At 45.3% G+C, this 19956-nt stretch overlaps 1 pseudogene; it reads left to right on the top strand.

The window, feature by feature from the left end:
- Positions 1–10782: 10782 nt before the first annotated feature.
- LOC108512500 (tubulin beta chain-like) lies at positions 10783–13973 on the top strand (annotated as a pseudogene).
- Positions 13974–19956: the final 5983 nt, after the last annotated feature.

Below are 19956 nucleotides of genomic sequence, written 5' to 3'. Positions count from 1 at the left end.
ATGATCTGCCCACCTTGGTCTCCCAGAGTGTTGGGATTACAGACGTGAGCCATCGCACTCGGCTTTTTTTTTTTTCTTTCATCAATAGTAGGGCATCTTGGTCGTGAATGTTCTCTTCTAGGATTGCTTGGCATCACTCAGCACCCTCTCTGAAGCGGCATGGATTAATTTATGATGGGTTTCGAAGCTTTAGACATGTTACCTTTGGCTTAGCTATTAGGCATGTAAGTTCGCACGCGGTGTAAGCAGGCCCATAGTTCAATGGAGAGGTCTGGTCAGAAGATACATTGTAGGGAGTCAATAGCATATCGCCATAGAAGAGTGAACATAGAAAGGAAAAAGAAGAGACCCAAGATCTGAGCTCTGGAGCTTTCTGAAATGAAGAGACTGGTGAAATAAGAAGGAACCAGTAAAGAAGTCTGAGAAGGAGAAAAACCAAATGATGGTAGTAACCCAAAAGCCCGAAGGTGACAGTGTTTTTAGAGGAGGGAGTAGTTGGCAGGGGGCACATGCTTCTGCAAGATCATGTGAGATGTGGCTGAGAATTGAACATGAACTCTAACAATGTGCAAGTCACTATGAGCTTCCAAGAGCTGTCTGGTTGGAGTGGTGAGGATAACAGACTGATTAGGGTCAGTTGAAGGGAGAATCGGAGGAGAAAAATTACAGATGAAATAGGAAAATATTTGGAAGAGTTTTGCAATCAAAGGAAACAGTGAAATGAGGGAGATGCCTGGCTGAGGGTGTGGGTAGGAGAGAGGGTCTTTCTGTTGTTATTCGTTTTCTTTTTTCCTATTCCTTTTACCTTTTTACAGTTTTTTTTCTTTTCCTAAACACTGCTGATAAAGTCTCTGTTTTCTTAAGAATGAATTATTACAGCATATATATGTATATATATGTGTGTATATATATGTGTATATATGTATGTGTGTGTGTGTATATATATATATATGTATGCTTTTTTCTCTTTTTCTTTTCTTTTCTTTTCTTTTATTTTTTTGAGACAGAGTCTCACACTGTCACCTGGGCTGCAGTGTAATGGTGTGATCTCGGCTCACTGCAACCTCTGCCTCCTGGGTTCAAGTGATTCTCTTGCCTCAGCCTCCCGAGTAGCTGGGATTACAGGCACCTGCCACCACGCCCAGCTAATTTTTTGTATTTTTAGTAGAGACGGGTTTCACATGTTAGCCAGGCTGGTCTCAAACTCCTGACCTTGTGATCCTCCTATCTCGACCTCCCAAAGTGCTAGGATTACAGGCGTGAGCCACTGTGCCTGGCCTATTACAGCATATTTTAATGCTAATGGGAGTGTTACAGTAAAGAGAGGGAAACTGATATGGAAAGTGGTGAGAACAAATCTTGGAGTGATGTTCTTGAGACAGAAGGAAGGAATTGGGATCTTGCTCACAAGTGGATATGTTTTTTTTTTAATTAAAATAATTCTTTTTTGGCTGGGCATGGTGGCTCATGCCTGTAATCCCAGCACTTTGGGAGGCTGAAGCAGGTGGATCACCTGAAGTCAGGAGTTTGACACCAGCCTGGCCAACATGGTGAACCCTGTCTCTACTAAAAATACAAAAATTAGCCAGGTTGGTGGTGGGAGCCTGTAATCCCAGCTACTTGGGAGGCTGAGACAGGAAAATTGCTTTAACCCAGGATATGGAGGTTGCAGTGAGCCGAGATCATGCCATTGCACTACAGCCTAGGTGACAAGAGCAAAACTCCACCTCAAAAAAAAAAAAATTCTGTTTTTGAGATGGAGTTTCCTTGTGTTGCCCAGGCTTGTCTCAAATTCCTGGGCTCAATTGATTCTGCTGCCTCAGCCTCCCAAGTAGTTGGTTTTCAATAAGAACATAATTTACCCTTAGAAAAGGAGGGAATGCAGAACATATGAACACAATGCAAGTGGGTGCATGAGTCGATTTAGTGGTAAGAGTGTGTAAAATATTTTTTGTTGTTTCTATTTTTCTCAGTAAAATAAGAAGAAGCAGTTGTCTCGTGAGCTGTTCCAACTGCAGTTCACAGAACAATAACACTAGCATCATGTGGGAGCTTGTTAAAAATGTAGAATCTTCAGAATGAATTGTCTTCCAGCAAAAAAAAAAAAAAAAAGAATCTTAAAAAAAGAATAAAAAATGCAGAATCTCAGGCTAGACCTCTTCATCATATGCAGACACTATCACCTGACGTAAAGACTAAAATATTCTTTTCCAATCCCATATTGCCATGTTTGTACAACAGACAGACCTCCTTTCTTTAAGGAATAGGAAAGACAGTTTGGCGAAGCATGGAGGACAAGGGCAGAGAGCCTGGTGTGAGAGATATGCAGGTCATGGGAGGAAATGCCTCAGGGCCTCATGCGCTGTGGGTGCTGTTGCCTGAGCAGAGCATTTCTTCCCAAATTTGTCATCAGTTTGAACAGTTCATCCTGTAAATTATAGTTAAATTTTAAATATCTTTCAAGGAAAGAAATAGAGTCGACATTTCATAATTGGCAAACTAAATTTAAAATACCACACATTGTAACATGGTCCTATTGCCCATATCTGGGGCATAACTTGTACCACATGTGATTTACCTCTTGAGTTCTATGACATTCAGAGTGGTCTATGTTCTGTTCAGTAAGATGAGCTCTGTGAGCACATGCTCCAATATCACAGGAATATGGAATTTCCCTTCCTTCCTTCCTTCCTTCCTCCCTCCCTCCCTTCTTCTTTTCTTTTCTTTTTTCTTTCTTTCCTTCCTTCCTTCCTTCCTTCCTTCCTTCCTTCCTTCCTTCCTTCCTTCTTTCTCTCCTTCTCCTTCTCCTTCTCCCTCTCTCTCTCTCTCTCTCTCTCTCTCTCTCTCTCTCTCTCTCTCTTTCTTCTTTCTAATGGAGTCTTGCTCTGTCACCCAGGCTGGAATGCAGTGGCGTGATCTCAGCTGATTGCAACCTCCTCCTCTGGGGTTCAAGTGATTCTCCTGCCTCAGCCTCTCGAGTAGCTGGGATTATAGGTGCCTGCCACTACACCAGGCTAATTTTTGTGTTTTTAGTAGAGATGGAGTTTCAGTATGTTGGCTGAGCTGGTCTCAAACTCCTGACCTCAAGTAATCTGTCTGCCTCAGCCTCCCAAAGTGCTGGGATTACAGGTGTGAGTTTTGGAGCTCAGAAGACAGAAAAATGAGGTAAAGTTGAGATTTTCTTAGAGACTGGTTGAATAGCTGTGACCAAAATACTGATAGTGATCTGGAGAGTGAAGGCTGGGCTGAGGAGGTCTCAGATGAAAATTAGAAACTTATTGGGACTGAAGGTTATGCCTTTTATGTCTTATCAAAGTTGTTGGATGAATTGCTTTCATGCCCTAGGGATATACAAAAGTTTGAATTTGAAAGTGATGATTTAGGGTTTCTGATGGAAGAAATGTCTAAGCAGCAAAGCATTCGAGATGTGGCCTAACTGCTTCTAACAATCTATGCTCACATCTTGGAGCAAAAAAATAAGCTGTAACTTGTATTTACAAGGGACCCATAGTGTAAAAGCTTGAACGCTTTGCAGCCTAGCCATGTGGCAGAAAAATAAAAAGCTTTTATAAGAGAAGAACTCAAACAGGCTGTGGAACAACCACTTGTTAGAGATATTTGCATAATTAAACAAAAGCAAGTGTTGATAGCCAAGACAATGGGAAAGAGGACTCGAAGGTATTTTAGAAATCTAGAGGGAGCCCCCCAACACAGGCTCTGAGGCCTAAAAGAAGAGAATAATTTCCGGGATCAGGGCCAGGACCCTACTGCATTGGGTAGCCTTGGGACATGGCTCCCTGCATCCCGGTCACTGCTCCAGCTCCAGATATAGGTCAAATTGGCCCAGTTACAACTCTAGTCACTGCTTCAGAGGGTGCAAGCCATAAGCCTTGATAGCTTCCATGTGGTGTTAGGCCTATGTGTGTACAAAATACAAGAGTTGAGACTTGGGAGCCTCCACCTTTATTCAAAGGATGTAGGCAAAAGCCTGGGTGTCCAGGCAGAAGCATGCTGCAGGGATGCTCTCATGGAGCTCTCATGGAGAACCTCTACTAAAACAATGCAGAGAAGAAATGTGGGGTTATAGCACCCACACAGGCTTCCCAATGGGGCATGGCCTAGTAGATCTGTGAGGAGAGAATCATAGTCCTCTAGACCCCAGAATGATAGATCTAGCTACACCTTGCACCCTGCACCTAGAAAAACCAGAGGCACATAATACCAGCCCATGAGAGCAGCTGTGGGGGCTAAACCATGCACAGCCACAAGGTCAGACCTTCCCAAGGCATTAGTGTACCCTGGAAATGGGACATAGAGAAAAAAATAACTATTTTGGAGGCTTACAATTCAATAACTGCCCTTCTGGGTTTCAGACTTGCGTGGGTCCTGTGGCCTCTTTCTTTTGGCTGATTTCTTCCTTTTAGAATAGGAGTATTTACCCAATGTCTATACCCCCTTTATATCTTGGAAGTACCTAACTTGTTTTTCATTTTCCAGGATTATAGGAGGAAGAAACTAGCTTTGTCTTAGATGAGACTTTCAACTTTTGAGTAAAGGCTGAAAGGAGTTAAGACTTTGGGGATTATTAGGAAGTCATGATTGTATTTTGAAAAATGAGAAGGATATGAGATTTGGAATGGCCAGGGGCAAAGTGATATAGTTTGGGTGTGTGTTCCCACCAAAATCTCATATTACAATGTAATCTTCAATGTTGGAGGTGGGTTACGTGGGGAGGTGATTGAATCATGATGGCAGGATTTCCGCGAACTGTTTGGTATCATTTTCTTTGGTGACATCCTCACAATAGAAAGTTTTCATGAGAGCTGGTCATTTAAAAGTGTGTAGGACTCCCCACTTCTGGCCCTCTCACCATGTGATGTGCAAACACCAGATTTATCTTTCGCCTTGATTGTCAGCTGTCAGAGGCTTCCCCAGACGCAGAAGCCAGTGCTATGCTTTCTGTACAGTCTGTAGAACTATGAGCCAGCAAAACCTCTTTTCTTTATAAATTACCCAGTCTCAGATTATTTCTTTTCTTTTTTTTTTTTTGAGATGGAGTCTCGCTCTGTGGCCCGGGCTGGAGTGCTGTGGCCAGATCTCAGCTCACTGCAAGCTCCGCCTCCCGGGTTTACGCCATTCTCCTGCCTCAGCCTCCCGAGTAGCTGGGACTACAGGCGCCCGCCACCTCGCCCGGCTAGTTTTTTGTATTTTTTAGTAGAGACGGGATTTCACCGTGTTAGCCAGGATGGTCTCGATCTCCTGACCTTGTGATCCGCCCGCCTCGGCCTCCCAAAGTGCTGGGATTACAGGCTTGAGCCACCGCGCCCGGCCTCAGATTATTTCTTTATAACAATGTGACGATGGCCTAATATATCTACCAAAAAACTGTTAGAACTAATAAATTGAGTAAACTTGCAGATTACAAAATCAACATATACAAATCAGTAGGATTTCTATTTGCCAACAGTCAACAAACTGAAAAAGAATTCAAAAAAGTAATCCTATTTGCAATAGCCACAAATAAAATGTGTGGGAATTAACCAAAGAAATGAAAGTTCTCAACAATTAAAACTAAAAAACACTGATAAAGGAAATGAAAGAGGATACAAAAAATGAAAAGATATTTCCATGTTCACAGATTGGAAGAATCAGTATTTTAAAAATGTCCATACAATCCAAAGCAATCTATAGATTTCATGCCATCCCTATCAAAATAACAATGGCATTCCTCACAGAAATAGAAAAAAGAATTCTGAAATTTATAAGGAACCACAAAACATCATAATAGCCAAAGCTATGCTGAGTAAATAAAACAAAACTGGAGGAATCCCATTACCTGGCTTCAAATTATACTACTGAGCTATAGTAATTAAAACATCATGGCACTAGCTTAAAAGCAGACATAAAGACAAATTCAATGGACTAGAGAACCTGGAAACAAACCCAAACACCTACAGTAAACTTTTCAACAAAAGTGCCAAGAACATACAATGAAAAATACGACAGTTTCTTCAATATAAATAGGGCTGGAAAAACTGGCAAGTCATAGGAAGAAGAATGAAACTAGAACCCTATTTTTTGCCACATAAAAAAATGAAATTAAAATAGATTAAGGACTTAAACCTAACACCTCAAACTATCAAACTTTTACAAGAAAACATTGGGGAAACTCTCTAGGGCATGGGTTTGGGCAAACATTTCTTAAATAATGGCCCATAAGCACAGACAACCAAAGCAAACATGGACAAATGGGATTACAGCAAGTCAGAAAACTTTTTTTTTTTTTTTAACAGTGAAGCAGACAATCAACAAAGTGAAGAGAAAACCCACAAAATAGGAGAAAATATTTGTAAATTACCCATCTGAAAAGGGATTAATAGCTACATGATATGGTTAGTCTTTGTGTCCCCACTCAAATCTCATATTGACCCCTCTACCCCTCTGGCTGGCTGACCCCTTACTGGGGAGAGATTTATTGACTCAGGTGACCAAGCCATGGTGACCTTCACAGATCAAAAAGCAGAGAAAGTGTTACTTTTGTTCCTGACCCCTCAGGGGGAAAAAACAAGTTAAGAATGAGCTGTCACATTTACCACCTGAGGTGTTGTCTCAAGTAAATTCTGAGGTTTGGGCCACACCAGCTCTGGGAAATGCACTAACACCTCCCACATTCAAATCCAACTTCAGCCTAGTGCTCCTTGACATCAGAAGAGACAGTACACTTTAAGGCAAGAAGCATGAGGGGAAATTCAATCCGTTATTGCCAAATTCTTGCCATATGACTTATTAAGGCCATGAGAGTCTCCTTATAATACTTCCATGTTACCAGATTAAAAGCCTAATGGCAAGTACAGATTTGTCACAAATCTTAGAGGATTAATAAATGCAGTTGTTGTCTCCATACACCTCATTGTCCCCAATCCTTACCCAAGTCCCAGGGAGGTGAAAACTGGTTTACATTCTTAGATCTGAAAGACGCATTTTTCTGCATCTCAATGCATCCAGATTCACAATATGTTTGCCTTTGAATGGACTGATCCAGATACTCATTCAGCCTCAAAACTCACCTGGACGGTCCTCTCTGAAGGGTTCTGGGATAGCCCCCACTTATTTGAAAATGCTCTAGCTAAGGACTTAGGAAATCTACACAGCAAAGGGGCACAATTACTCAGTATGTAGATGACTTGGTCATTGCCAGCCCAACTAAAGAAGACTTGGATAATAATACTGTTAAACTGATCAATTTCCTGGGAACTAGCAGATATAAGGTATCGCATACAGGGCTCAGATTTTTACTCAAAGACTCAAATACTTGGAATCTGTCTTAACCTCTGGAACTGATCAACATCCCTAGAAGGAAAAAAAAAACTCTTTTAGTCATCCAAGAGTCCCAGTCCAACAAATGACTGTGGACCTTTTTAGGGGATGACTGGGTACTGCTGCTTATGGGTGCCCAGATCGGGACATGTAGCCAAGCCTTTATATAATACACTAAAAGGGAAAGATTTAGAGATTCTTGAATGTAATGAGAACTGCAAGCAAACCTTCAACACTCTCAAAGAGAAATTGGGCTCTGCTGCAGCCTTGGGAGTCCCCAGGTTGGATGAACCATTTTTTCTTTATGTGACCAAAAAGCAAGGCATAGGCCTTGGGTAATCTTGTCCCAAAACTGGGGAACATTCCAAGGCCAGCAGCCTCCTTTTCTAAGCAGATAGACCAGGTGGCCTCAGAGTGGCCTGGATGTCTTAGAGCTGTTGCTGCTACAACTTTCCTAGTAGGCAAAGCTAATAAACTAATATCAGGATAGCCCCTAAAGGTTTTTGACCCCACACCAAGGGAAGGTGGTCCTAGAAGCTAAAGGGCACCAGTGGATAATAGGGGAACATTTATTAAAGTGTCAGGCCTTATTGCTAGACACTCCAGACATAACCCTTAAAGTGTGCCAAACCATAAACCCAGCCACTTATCTGCCAGAGTCCATAGGTGCTAATACAACATAGGTTGTATTAGTCTGCTCTCATGCTGCTAATAAAGATATACCTGAGGCTGGGTAATTTATAAAGGAAAGAGGTTTAATTGACTCACAGTTTCACATGGCTGGGGAGGCCTCACAATCACGGCAGAAGGCAAATGAGGAACAAAGTCACATCTTTTAGATGGCAGCAGGCACAAGAGTTTGTGTAGGGAAACTCCCCTTACTGGGGCATATTATGAGGAGGAGGGAGTGGGGAGGGATTGCATTGGGAGTTATACCTGATGTAAATGACAAGTTGATGGGTGCTGACGAGTTGATGGGTGCAGCACACCAACATGGCACAAGTATATATATGTAACAAACCTGCACGTTATGCACATGTACCCTAGAACTTAAAGTATAATAATAATAAAAAAAATAAAAAATAAAAAGGCAAAACTGCATTATCTCTACTTTAGAATAAAAGTAACTAAATTCTACAATAATAAAGAGACTTAAAGCAAAAATAAATAAATAAATAAATAAATAAATAAATAAATAAATAAAATAAAACCATCAGCTGTAATCCCAGCACTCTGGGAGGCCGAGGAGGGTGGATCACCTGAAGTCAGGAGTTCGAGACCAGCCTGGCCAAAATGGTGAAACCCTATCTCCACTAAAAATACAAAAATTAGCTAGGCATGGTGGTGGGCGCCTGTAATCCCAGCTACTTGGGGGGCTAAGACAGGAGAATTACTTGAACCCAGGAGACAGATTGCATTGAGCTGAGATGGCACCACTGCACTCCAGCCTGGGCAACAGAGCAAGATTGTGTCTCAAAAAAGCAAAACAAACAAAACAAAACAAAACAAAAAAACCATCAGATCTCATGAGGCTTATTCACTGTCATGAGGCCAGCATGGGAAAGACCCACCCCCTGATTCAATTACCTCCCACTGGGTCCCTCCCACAACACATGGGGATAACAGGAGCTACAACTGAACATAAGATTTGACTGGGGACACGGCCAAACCATGTCACAGGTTATGAAACAAATTTATTCTAGCAGGCCAGACTGAAGAGAGATGAGCCCCTTGACCACCCCATCCCAAGGAAGAGTGGTTAACAGATGCAAGTTGTTTTATGCATCAGGGAAACAGGAGCGCTAGATATGCTATCATTAGTCAGCACAAGAGAATCAAGGCACAAACCTTGCTGGCCTCTACATCAGCTTAAAAAGCTGAGTTAATTGAACTTACTAGAGCCCTGCAGTTGGAAAGGGATTTAGAAGTTAACATTTACACTGATTCCAAGTGTGATATTTTAGCGTTTCATGCTTATGCTGCAACTGGAATGGGTAGGGACTCCTGACCACCGAGGGCTTTTCCAGACAATCACTCAGGTTTTGAGTTTGTTAGAATGCTGTTTTGCTGTCCAAAAAAAAAAAAAAAAAAAAAAAAAAAAAAAAAAAAAAAAAAAAAAAAAAAAAAAAAAAAAAAAAAAAAAAAAAAAGTGACTACAATTCACTGCAGATGACATCAAAAGAGAGACTGACCATGTAAAAGCAAATGCTCTCACAGATGCGGCAGCCAAGGTCACTGCACTGAAAGGGGTAATGAAGCTGATGGGCACGCTGGTCAGCACATGTAGAGCTGGGCCAGAATTCTCTGAAGAACTAAAATGGGCCAGGGATTGCAGTTTAGTCCAGGGCCCCTCTGGCTGGCTGATGGTAATAAATTACTAATGCCAAGTACCAATCATAGGAAAACAATTCACCACTTTCATGATTCTTTTCACCCTAGAAGGATTCTTTGTTTCAGTGAATGTCTCATTCGTTTGTGGGGATAAATCTTTTCAAGACACTAAAACAGATGACTCAGCCCTGTAAGCCCTGTGCCTGAAACAACCCACACAGCCAGCAACTTTCTACTCCTCCAGTTAAATCTGTCCAATACTGAGGAACCTATCCAGGTGAGGACTGGCAACTCCAATTTATTCACAACCCTTTCTGCAGGGGATTCAAATATTTGCTAATGCTCACTGATACCTTCGCTGGTTAGACCAAGGCATTCCCCACCCTATCTGAAAAGTGTTTACCGGAAGAAATAATTCCTCAGTTTGGGTCATCCAAAAGCCTGCAAAGTGACAGTGGCCCATCTTTCACAGCACGCGTATCCCAACACCTATCCTCAGCTTTACGAATCCAGTATCACCTTCACTCTGCGTGGAGACCACAGCCCACTGGACAGGTGAAAGGACTGGTCATACTGTAAAGAAGACTCTAGCTAAGACAGAGGCCTGACTATCCCTAACACCCATAGCTTACTGCGGGTTTGAACTGCTCCAAAGGAAAACTTATATAAGTCCTGTTGAGTCATATGGAAGGCCTTTCCTAACCACAGATCTCCTAATAGAGGAAAGGATTCATCAATTACAAAATATGTCCTCAGTCTAGGACAGGTGCGAAGGCAATCTGTGAATACAGAAACAAGAGGCTTCCCCTCCCACAGGGGAGGAAAATTCAGTTTCACCTCAGCTAGGGATTTAGTCTTACTAAAGACGTGGGAGGAAGTTCTCCAGCTGACCAGCTTTCCCCAGCGTGGAAAGGACCACGGCAAGGTCACCTGAGCTCTCCAACAGACATTAAACGCCAAGGGATTCACAGGTGTGTGGAAGTAAAGCTGTTGCTTATTCTGGGAGCCCAATCTGAGACTGGGGGAGGTGGGCGTGGGGCTCTTTCAGCGTTGGTGGAGCGCAGGCCCTGTCATTGCGCGTCTGTCTGCTCCTCCTCCTCGCGTTTCTCCTGCTACCCTAGTCCCGCCTTGGCCATGAGGGAGATGGTGCTCACGCAGGCCGGGCAGTGCGGGAAGCAAATCGGAGGCAAGGTTGGCGGGGGTGGGGGGGGCCTTGAGGGCCCAGCGCGGGCCTGCCGCGTGGCCGGGGAAGATGCTGGCAGTGGCGGGGGCGGCGCCCCTGCATTGCCACCCCTGGGCTCCCTGCCCCGGGCCCGGTGGAGCTGGGAGGCTGGCCTGGCGGCCAGGGCGGACCTCCAGGGACCCGGTGGCCTGGGGAGGGGGTGGGAGAGGGACTGGGGAGCCTCAGCTCTCTTTCCTAACTCAGCCCTGGCCTGTCTGGCCCCTCGTGTGTCTTGCAGTTCTGGGAGGTGATCTCTGATGAACATGCCATGGACTCCCCTGGCACCTACCACGGGCACCTGCTGCTGTAGTGTACCAACGTGCGAGGCCAGCGGTGAGACCCCAGTCCTTCCCCCACTGCCCTCCTGGGCACAGTGGTCCTCCCCTCGCTGATGCCCTTCTGCCCCCCTCAGGTGGCAGGTAAGTGCCTGGCGCGGTGCTAGTTGATCTGGAGCCGAGCACCCTGAACTCTATGCGCTCCGGGCCTTTCAGGCGGATCTTCAGGCCGGACAACTTCATTTTCTGTGAGTTGTGGGTAGAGACTGGTGTGTGGCTCCTTAGCCAGGGCAGCTCAAAGTCAAGGAGTGCCCCAAGGTCATGGCTGTGGGAACTGTGGAGCCAGGGCCCCTCAACACCTTCCTATCCTCTGAGTCGCTCAATCTCCCTCTCCTCAACCGGCTTTGGGAGGCAGGCCCCGGTGTCTGCCGGAGGAGAGGAGCTGCTGATGTAATCTCCCTGCAGGGAGCTGAGTGGGGGCCTGGCTGCTGCTTTCCCTGGGAATGGGCAGGAGCCACCTCCAGCGAGGTCTGTTGTTAGGCTGTCTCAGGTTTGGCTCCTGACTTAATTTCTTTCCTCCTTTTTTTATTATACTTCAAGTTCTGGGATACATGTGCAGAATGTGCAGGTTTGTTACATTGGTATACATGTGCCATGGTGGTTTACTGCACTCATAAACCTGTCATCTACATTTGGTATTTCCCCTAATGCTGTCTCTTCCCCCTTCCCCTACTCCCTGACAGGCCCCTGTGCGTTATGTTCCCCTCCCTGTGTCCATGTGTTCTCATTGTTCATCTCCCACTTATGAGTGAGAAGATGCAGTGTTTGGTTTTCTGTTCTTGTGTTAGCTTGCTGAGCATGGTTTCCAGCTTCATGTCCCTGCAAAGGACATGAACTCATCGTTTTTTATGGCTGCATAGTATTCCGTGGTGTATATGTGCCACATTCTTTATCCAGTCTATCATTGATGGGCATTTGGGTTGGTTCTAAGTCTTTGCTATTGTGAACAGTGCCACAATAAACATACGTGTGCGTGTTTATATAGAATGGTTTATAATCTTTGGGTATATACCCAGTAATGGGATTGCTGGGTCAAATGGCATCTTCTGGTTCTAGATCCTTGAGAAATTGCCACACTGTCATTCACAATGGTTGAACTAATGTACACTCCCACCAACAGTGTAAAAGTGTTCCTATTTCTCCATATCCTCTCCAGCACCTGTTGTTTCCTGACTTTTTGATGATTGACATTCTAACCGGCGTGAGATGGTATCTCATTGTGGTTTTGATTTGCATTTCTCTGACCAGCGATGATCATTTTTTCATGTTTGTTGGCTGCATAAATGTCTTGAGAAGTATCTGTTCATATCCTTTACCCACTTTTTGATGGTTTTTTTTTTTGTTTTTTTTTTTTTGTAAACTTAAGTTCTTTGTAGATTCTGGATATTAGCCCTTTGTCAGACGGATAGATTGTAAAAAGGTTCTCCCATTCTGTAGGTTGTCTGCTCTGACAGTTTCTTCTGTGCAGCAGCTCTTTAGTTTAATCAGATCCCATTTGTCAGTTTTGGCTTTTGTTGCTATTGCTTTTGGTGTTTTACTGGCTTAATTTCTAACAGGGGAGGCTGCTGTCCTGTAACTTTGGGGGAGGGGGTCCACCTGCTCCATGTGTAGGGTGAATGGTGCTTTCACCTCACACGTGACACTTGGCCTTTTTTGCATTGTGGCAGTGACCACTGATGACTGTATACCTGGCCATCGAGTGACTGGCTATACTGTCTTACAGGTCAGAGTGTGGCCGGGAACAACTGGGCCACGGGGTACTATCCAGAAAGTGAGCAGCTGATGGAGTTGGGGATGGACACCGAGGCGGGAAGCTGAGAGCTGTGACTGCCTGCAGGGTTTCCAGCTGGCCCACTCCCTGGGTGGGGGGATGGGTCTGGGATGGGTTCCTTTCTGCTCAGTAAGATGCAGGAAGAGTACCCAGATAGGATCATAAACACATTCAGCGTCCTGCCCTCGCCCAAGGTGTCAGACAGCGTGGTGGGGCCCTACAATGCCATCCTCTCAATCCACCAGCTCATAGAAAATGCACATGGAACCTTTTGTATTGATAACAAAGCACTGTACAATATTTGTTCCAGAACCCTACAACTACCCACACCCACTTATGGTGACTTGAATCACCTGGTATCTGCTACCATGAGTGGGGTCACCACATGCCTGTGCTTCCCAGGCCAGCTGAATGCTGACCTGCAGAAGCTGGCCAAGAACATGGTCCCATTTCCCCGGCTGCTCTTCTTCATGCCTAGCTTTGCTCCACTGACCAATTGGGGTAGCTGGCAGTACCAGGCCCTGACGGTGGTTGAACTTATCCAGCAGATGTTTGATGCTAAGAATGTGATGGCTGCCTGTGACCCCTGTCATGGCTGCTACCTAACGGTGGCTGCCATTTTCAGAGGTAGCATATCCATGAAGGAGGTAGATGAGCAGATGCTCAGCCTTCAAAAGAACAGCAGCCACTGTGCTCATCGGCTCCCTCACAATGTACAAACAGCCGCCTGTGACACCACACCCAAGGGGCTAGACATGTCAGCCACTGGTATCAGCAACAACACGGCCATCCGGGAGCTGTTCAAGCGTATTATGGAGAAGTTCACAGTAATGTTTAGGTGTAAGGCCTTTCTCCACTAGTACACGTACGAGGGCATGGATGAGATGGAATTTACCGAGACCGAGAGCAATGGGAACAATCTTATGGCAGAGTACCAGCAGTGCCAGGACACCACGCCAAGGAGGAGTTTGAGGAGTCTGCTGAGGAGGTGGCCTAGAAGCTGCTTTTCTGGATAAAGGGGGGAAGTGGTGTGGATTCTTTAGTGTGTTCTGATAGCCATGTGTCACTACATACTTTTTCTTTGTGGCTTTATATCTGCTCCTGTTGCACTTTAAAGCATTTTCATAGTATGTGATTTTACCTGATAAAGCATCCTTACAGCATCTGCTTTCACCTCCTACTTCTTTCTATTGGCCCTCTGGGTGCTGCTGCCAAATGGGCAGAGTGGTCCTGTAAGGCTGCAGCTCTCTTGGGCTTATCACATGCCCAGGAACAAGCATTCCAGTGGCTCCAGGAGGGGTCAGCATGGGCTGTGGACATGGCAGGAAGGCTTCACATGAACTTGAGGCTGCCCTGGGCTTTGGACAGCTACGTGGTAGGAAACCTGTTCCTGAATGCATGCCTTGGCTTATTCCATGTACCCAACTTCCAGGGGACCAGTTGGCCCTCTGTTTCTGGAACTTTAAAAGTGGCCAGTGAGCCTAGTGGACAATGTCCTCAGTGTCCCACCTCAGGGTAGGAATGTGGCCAGACAGCTGGCCCTGAACCGGCAATGTAGGATGAGCAATTAGGGCCCCAGACACCCCTCACCATGATGGCCTGGGTGTGTCCGTGTGGCCTCATTCTCTTAATGAGGTGGGCATGGGGTATCTGGCAGGGACTAGAGGGCAGGAATCAAGCCCACTGTGTACTCACATGCGCTGAACCCCATGTAGAAGGGGATTAAGCCCTGGGGGCTGCAGATGCAGTTGCTGGGGCTGTGTGTTCGGGGCAGTCTCTCTCCAAAGGCACAGGTGGGGTTTCGGGCAGGACCTGAGGAGATGGGCAGGTGTTCACAAGTGCTGTTTCCCCCAAATGGCAACCAGTGAGGAGAAAAATGCCCAATGGAGGTCTGACCTGCCCCAGGCTGGAGGGCTGATGCTCTCTGGAAAGTTGGCTAATGCACACTGTCTCTTGTCTCCCTGTCCCCCACTCCAAAATCTCAGGGCAAAAATAATCCAAGACTGTCAGGATGAGACAGGTGAGGGTGGCACCTTTGGGGATAGGCCCTTTAGCCCTGCAAAATCTCCTTCCCAAGCTTCTCAAGGAGCCTGGACTTCAAGGTCTGCTTTGGGGAAGCTGTCAAATAAGAGATGTGTGTGAACTGGGTGCTGGGCACCATCAGGACAGTGCTCTTCTACCTGGCTCTTGTAGAACTCATCCATGGCCTGTGTGATGTTCTCTTGGTAATTCCCCCCACCCCCATCACACAAAGATGAAGCCAGCATAGCCTGGGGTTGGGCAGACATTATGGGTTCCACCCTAGGTCCCCTGGGCATACCCACCTGCCTCTGATGTGTCAGGGAAAATGGGTGAGGCTCCTTTTTGTTCTCTGAATGTTTGCAATGGCCCACTGGGCCAAATGGGAACAGGCAGGCAGGAGAGTACCTCATCTTGAAGTAGCTCCTGGAAGCAGCTGGGAGGTGGGAGAGATTCCCCTCCACTCCCCCAACCTGTTCTCAGAAGAGGAAAAGGGGCCTCTGTGACAGCCTTCCTCAGTGGCTCTCACCCTCCGAGGGGTGTCCTTGCCCAGCCCAGCCCAGGCATACACCCACCTGCGATGGCATTGCGTGGATCTGGTTGGGAAGGTTCACCTGCAGTAACCATTGGACTCTGCCCACACCTAGTGTCTCCACTCTCACATGGGGTCCGATGTTCCCCCCTCCAGTGGTACAGCCAGAGTGGCAGAGAGGGCAAGTCACTGCTGCGGTTCCCACCTGGGTCTGAGTAGGGGTCAGGCTTGGTACCCATGTATTTCCCAATTACCTGGTTCCATCTGGGGGCTTCATGGATGGTAATGATGTTCTTCCAGGCCTCTTTTTCATATGCCAGCTGCAGGCCCAGGCTTCCCAAGTTTCTGGAGTTCCTCTTGCAGCCTGGCAACCATGGCGGGTAGTGGGGGAAGGACACTAAGCCCACAGGCAGCAGAACCTGTCTGGGTATGTTCTCTACCCATGGTGGCCCCTGGTTGCTTACCACCTTGGGTGAGTGTCGGCTTAGGATCTCAACATTCTTATAGGACTTCAGAACTGTATAGACGGGCCCAGGAGGGAGCAGGGACTGGGACTGGCAGCTAACCAATATAGTGGGGGTCATAGGGCTCAGTTTGGTCCCAGCAGGGATTTCAGGGAGGCTTGGATTTGCTGAAGGCCTTAGACAATCTTGGGCTTGGATATAGGAACAACAAGGAGCAGGGGCCCTTATGCACGCTGGAGTCTTTGAGTAGGTGCAGGCTGGTGCATCCATAGGTGTTCCCCACCCGGAGCGCAGCTATGGATAGAAGCTGGCATAGCTGTGGAGGGAAGAGGAGGAGGTGGCAGGATGAGTCTCCAGGGCAGCCCCAGCAGCCAGGCAGGACCTCTGCAAGTGAGACACAGATGCAGCCTGTGGCCACTTAGCAGCTGTTTGGCCGGCTGCAGATCACCTGACCTCTGCTCACCAGGACATGGGGGTTGCAGTAGCACTTACCTTCTGGGACTTCTGCGGCTTGAAGAGGCAGCACACACCACAGGCTGAGAATGAACCCGACTCAGGCAAGCTTCTCCAACAGGACCACGTCAGATTAACATCCACCCTGTGGAGGATACCATCAAATCTCCCCGTCCCTCATTCCAACTGTAAGAAAAGGGAGTGTCTGTCCTAGGGGAGTAAGCACAGGCATGTTTATCCAGTGGACACATGGCCCAGGTTGGGGAAAGGTCCTTGGATACATGCTAGTTTCACCAGGAATCTGTGGGGTGGGTTTGGCCGGGACCCCTGTTCGCCAGGAGCCCCGTGCATGGGGCAGGACTGGGAGGTGGGTAGGAGGGCTGAGCTTTGAAGGGAGTCATTAGTTGGCCTCATGGAAAGTGGTGCAGGTGGTTGGTGGTGGTTCAGTCTTGCAGGGCCTGTGTGATCATCCAAGGAGTACAAGTTGCCTTTTTTAAAAAAAATTGCCAAAACTGATGCAAGCTCATCAGTTGAAAAGGTGAGTAATGCTGACAGTCAGCTTCACCTGCCCCTTCCCTAGAAGTAACTGGTGTTCAGAGGTGGATTTGGTTCCTTCCCAGCCTTTCCCTTTTGCATGTAGCTGTGTGCACGTACTTAGGTGTGTACACATGTTCCCTGGAGGGGTAACTTCTTTTATTTGGGAGGATAACTAGTGAGGCAGCCTGGCATTTGCTTATTTTGTCTTTTAAGCGTGGAGCGCTCTACGGAAAGGGCATCAGGTACTTCCTAGCTGGCCTCTGCCAGCTGTTTGGCTGTCCCATTTCTGCTCTTCACAGACATGGTGGCCACCTGGTGTGACATTCAGCAGCCTTGTTTGCAGCTAGTATGATAAGATGAGTGGATCAGATACCTTATAAAACTGAAGAGTGCACAACATGCAGAGAAAGGATAAACAACCATGTGTGTACTGCTCTGCTAAAGTCCACGTCACATGACTGAGATGACAAACCTTTTTTTCACCTAACATTTGGGCTCTGAGAAAGGGCGTTTATGTTTTACTTTTACTTTTTTTTTTTTTTTTTTTCCGAGATGGAGTCTCACTTTGTTGCCCAGGCTGGAGTGCAGTAGTGTGATCTCGGCTCACTTCAGCCTCCACCTCCCGGGTTCAAGTGATTCTCCTGCCTCAGCCTCCCGAGTAGCTGGGACTATAGGCGCCTGCCACCATGCCCAGCTAATTTTTTGTATTTTTAGTCAAGACGGGGTTTCACTATGTTAGCCAGGATGGTCTCGATCTCCTGACCTCATCATCCACCCGCCTCAGCCTCCCAAAGTGTTGGGATTACAGGCGTGAGCCACCGCACCTGGCCTTACTTTTTATTTATAACAGAGTTAGAAGAAATACTACCATGCTTCTTTCTATTCCATTATCCTCAACTTGCACTGCACGCCCTCTAGTTTACCTACCTCGGAGAGAAACAGGAGCTCGCCTGGTTAATGACAACCTGGAATTATTTGAGCCAGGTCACTTTGTAAAAGTAATACTGATTCTGTCCTCTTGTGGATCACTTGCTTAGCTCAGATTTTCAAAGCTCCATGTATACAGGAGGATGTGTTACCCTCCTAGCCTGCTTTTTTGGTTTGATACATGCCTGAGAGCATGTGAGAGCACTTAAGGTCTAGGCTCATGGCGGACTGTTCTGCCTGCTCCCATCTCATCTCTCCAGGTCAGCCTGCATGCATGCCTTCCTCCATCTGGTTCAAGAGTAGGGGATGGGAGGTCTCACACTGACCTCAAGTTTGTGACGTTTTCCACCTCTGCTTTCCCAGACAGCCCCTGCTGTGGGGCTTGTAAGGTGCCATGGAGATTTATGAAGTCCATATTTTCTTATGTGGGTGTTTTATTCCCTCTCCAGGGCTCTAATTTATAAATGTTAGAGGTACTCCAAACCCCTAACATATAAACATCTAAGCCTGGCCCTTTTTTGGTGGTAGAATATACATATCGTAAAATTTACCATTTTAACTATGTTTAAATGTACAGTTCAGCAGCATCCAGTATATTCTCAGTGTTGTACAACCATTCCCTTTATCCATATCTACAACTTCTTTATCATCCTAAACTGGAACACCATACCCATGACGAAGTCACTGAATAGAAGGCTGATGCATTTGACTCCATAAAAATGAAAACTTTTTTTTTTTTTTTTTTTGAGACGGAGTCTCGCTCTGTCGCCCAGGCTGGAGTGCAGTGGCCCCGGATCTCAGCTCACTGCAAGCTCCGCCTCCCAGGTTCACGCCATTCTCCTGCCTCAGCCTCCCGAGTAGCTGGGACTACAGGCGCCCGCCACCTCGCCCGGCTAGTTTATTATATTTTTTTTAGTAGAGACGGGGTTTCACCGTGTTAGCCAGGATGGTCTCGATCTCCTGACCTCGTGATCCACCCGTCTCAGCCTCCCAAAGTGCTGGGATTACAGGCTTAAGCCACCGCGCCCGGCCAAAAACTTTCTATGGCAGAAAAATGCCTCAAAGTCAAAAGTCAACAGACTGGAGAAATAGATCTACAACATACGTGACAAAAGCTAATTTGGGTATATATATACTATATATCATCTATATTATCTATATAATATACTTATCTATTTAATCATTATCTATAATTATATACTCTATAATGATGATATATAATAGATATACCTATAATATAATATATAATAGATATACTATAATATAACAAGTAATAATATAACAATAATAGATATACCTATAATAGATAATAATAGATAAATATGCAATAGATATTATATATAGATATTATAAACATATATGGTAAGAATATGTAATATATACTATTATACAGTATTATATGATTATGGTATATATATCAATACAAGTATATATATACAATATATACTGTATATAAATACATTTATTTTATACTGTATATAGATTATTTTATTTATATATAATTATAGACAGTATATAACTCATACAGTATATATAATGCTTATATTAAAGCTATCCTAATTATTAAAAGCCAAGAAACATATTGAAAAATGGACAAGGGTGTAAAGAAACGTTCAAAGAAAATGTAGTTTAAATATTGCTTTTTTTTTTTTTTTTTATGTGGTAAAATATATTAACGAAACTTACCATTTTAAACATTTTGAGGTGTACACTTCAGTGGTTTAAGTACACATACATTGTTTTGCACTATCATACTTTCCATTTCCAACCTGTTTTATATCCCAAAGTGAACTGTATCCATGGAACAATAGCTCCCCGTTTCACTTCCCCCATTCCTGCCAACCACAATCCTACTTTTTGTGTTATGAATTTACTGCTCTAGCTACGCTAAAATGGAAGCGTATGCTTTTGCTTTTTTGGTCTGGCATATTGTACTTAGCATAATCTTTCAAAGTTTTATTGTGTTGGGATGTATTAGAATTTCTTTTTCTTTTTAAACTGAATATATATCTTGTGTGTATTGACCATATTTGCTCATCCTTCATTTC

Source organism: Rhinopithecus bieti, unplaced genomic scaffold (assembly GCF_001698545.2).
Source record: "Rhinopithecus bieti isolate Rb0 unplaced genomic scaffold, ASM169854v2 scaffold_28016, whole genome shotgun sequence".
In the NCBI taxonomy this organism is placed as follows: Eukaryota; Metazoa; Chordata; class Mammalia; order Primates; family Cercopithecidae; genus Rhinopithecus; species Rhinopithecus bieti.
This window is presented reverse-complemented; position numbering and strand designations above follow the sequence as displayed.